This window comes from Lepisma saccharinum, chromosome 9, assembly GCF_977018435.1.
Source record: "Lepisma saccharinum chromosome 9, izLepSacc3.1, whole genome shotgun sequence".
Lineage (NCBI taxonomy): Eukaryota > Metazoa > Arthropoda > Insecta > Zygentoma > Lepismatidae > Lepisma > Lepisma saccharinum.
The window spans coordinates 38,158,521-38,161,630 of record NC_139237.1 but is presented as its reverse complement, the minus strand read 5'-3'; positions in this window follow the sequence as shown (position 1 = coordinate 38,161,630).

Genomic DNA, 3,110 nt, shown 5'->3' with positions numbered 1-3,110 from the left:
AGAACCGTTGTCCACATATTGTAACATACGAGGGAATCGGGTGACGTAATGACATTTTCAAGATTTTTCGTCCCGTTCGAACTTTATAAATATGTTCTCCCGTGTACACTTCGTCCAAAATTTTGTCGATAATTTTGCCATATTGGCTCAAAACTGAACGTATTTCGTCATCTTTGAGTTCCTCGGGTACAACGTGTATCCGGACCGTCACATAATCCATATCTGCCCACGTCATGTCAACACTATATTCATCGGTATCGTCGTGATATTTAACACAGCCATTTGAGTTCTGTATCAAACGTTCACCAAGCACTCGCGAAGTTAATTTCAGGAACACACACTTATGATATAAATCAATTTCTATACTCACTACTTGTTCTGGCGTTAGCTGCAACGTGTCGTTAATCCAACGATGTAAGTCTAAGGTCGAGGGTCTAGTTGCAACATTCCGAAAGTTTAATTTCAGGGTATTAATTAGCCGAAGCAGCATTCTACTAACTGGTTCTATTCAACAGGACACAAAAGTTGCCACGCGAATGGAAAGTAACCGCTTATGCAGGAGCAGCGGGCACGACGTCTGCTCACTCACGCGTTCCATGCGAGACTGTACCGACTGAGCCACCGCGGCCACTGCATTACGTATAAAATGGAGTACCATATTTACTACCCATCAGGAAAAGTATGATATCACGTAAAAAGAAAGGAGTCAGTTATTAATGAGAACTAGAAAAATAAAAGTACAGTCGCGTGGAATTATTATGTATTATTCTTTACCAGATTCGCACTATATAAAGCACTTCAATTGTGAAAATTGCAAGTGACGTAAACAAGTGCTGCGCAAATTTTAAGGCTTTTTTGAATTCCGATATCTTTTCTCTTGTTGACCATCGTCTTATTAAAATTCTTAGCTTCACAGCAAATTATTTAACCATCATGTTCCAACATAATTTCTGAGGTTAAGATGAAATTAAACTTGCAATTTAATGTAATATCAGCACGTTCAGCATCAAATTGACCATGTATTTAAATGGGAGTACACATCAAAAGCGTGGGGACACAACAGGTGTGCTGCAACCTACAATAGTTTGCTTTGACTAGGCTCATTTTAGCTCTCTAGGTCAAATAGTTTTTGATTTACAGCTGTTTAAAAATTACGAAATGTCGTAAAATTTTGGGATTTTTGCTATTTTGAAAGTCAATAACTAAGAGCCGAAAAAATCTAAAATTTGGCAGTTTTCGTCAACTTTGCTCGTACTACCACTGCACCAGAAATTATCTATTTCTGAGATGTCAAGGTTCAGACCCTGCTTGATTTAACATGGAATGACCCCAGTGACGGCGCCAGTGAAAAGTGACAGGGGGGGCGAAAGGGGGCAGTTGGGGGCAGTTGGGGGCAGTTGGGGGCAGTCACATTAAAACGCCCGAGAACCATATATATATATATATATATATATATATATAGTGGTACAGATCCCACTTTAAACTGCAGGTCCAGTCCCGATTAGCCTTATTGTGCATAAGGTGGACTTAAAACACCAAATCAATCAATCAAAAATCAATACAGGGTGTTGCAAAATACCTGTTACAACGCTTCGGAGGTGATTCGGCAAGTAAAAACAAGGAAAAAATGCCATGTGAAAAAATGTTGAAATCGGCACCGTTTTGCGAGTGACAGGGGTGCGAAAATCCCCTCACACCATGTTTAAAGCACAATAACTCAAGAAGGAAGAAAGATATCAATGTCGGATTAAAATAATACAAAGAAAGTCGTACCTGACGTATACAATTGTGCAGCAATTGAGGTCCAGTGTAAATTGCGCAAGGGGTAGATGCGGATCTTTGTACCGTTGTCACTAACGATTCACGATTAGAAAAATTTGCCCGTACTACAGATGATGTTTTGTGGTCCTCAGAATGTTCGTGATGTTTTAAAACCATCTACATTTAACGCCTTCTTCCAGTTCTTAAAACTAGTTAAAACTTAAGTTAATCGCGACGATTACAGGACATAAATGAATTACAAATCGCCTATGTCCAAGTCACACATACATATACACACTAAAACAAATTAATATTTGTTAGTCAAGTTGGTATTAAAAGCAGGAAAAGTGTTATCATGCAGAATACACTACTTAGAAAACGTGAAAATCGTAATACTCTTAGAAATGAACTCTCTTATTATTCGATATTTCATTAACTACAGTTGGGGGGCGCACGGGGGCGAAGTGTCTGACTGGGGTACGCCTCCCCCTGCCTCCCCCCTTTGGCGTCGTAACTGAATAACACTAATAATAGCCTCCACGATGGGGTAGTCGTAACGCCGTTGCCTTGTAATCCTGTGGTCTCGGGTTACCCGGTGGAGACAAATATTGGTTCGGATCCCACTTTGAACTGTAGGTCCAGTTCTGATTAGACTCAAAACCAAACTCAAATCAAATTATTGGTTAATAGTTAATTAAAGATTTGCATTGCCTAATTAGTGATTAATTGATTGATTAGTTTTTGTTTCTATGTGGGATTAGAGTAAGGTGGGGCAAGACTGCGCAGTTTGAGTTCATAATTTTATATTCAAGCTATGAAAATACAGACACACATGAAAAATGCAATACACATTGCACTATCCTTTGCTGACTCACAGTAAATTTCCGAAAGCTGAATGAACAATATTTCTGCATGAAACAATTACAAAACCGTGACCATGCAAATGCGTAGTCTTACCCTCACCGCGGGGTAAGACTGCGATCAAGTTCGGGTAAGAATGCGCACTTTCTACACAGAGTCACATTTGTATAAGAAACACAAATCACCTAAAAAAGTTCTTCTATCATATGGGATACATTTCTCGTGGCATTCTCACAGTAGGCATAGTGAATCCCGTCCTGCACTTGGGTTAGGATTCGCTAACAGAAATCACAAATAAATAAAGGTTCCTGTTTCATTCGAGGTGCAATTTTCATACCACCACTCGTCACATGTGGAACACTAGATCCAATCCTCTACTGGAGGATCGCTGTACTTCTCATTACAACCTGGGCAATTGTACTCTTTCTTCTGGGCGTTTTCTGCTTGCTACATCTTCTTCAACAACGATGTTCCGTTTCTGTTTCCCC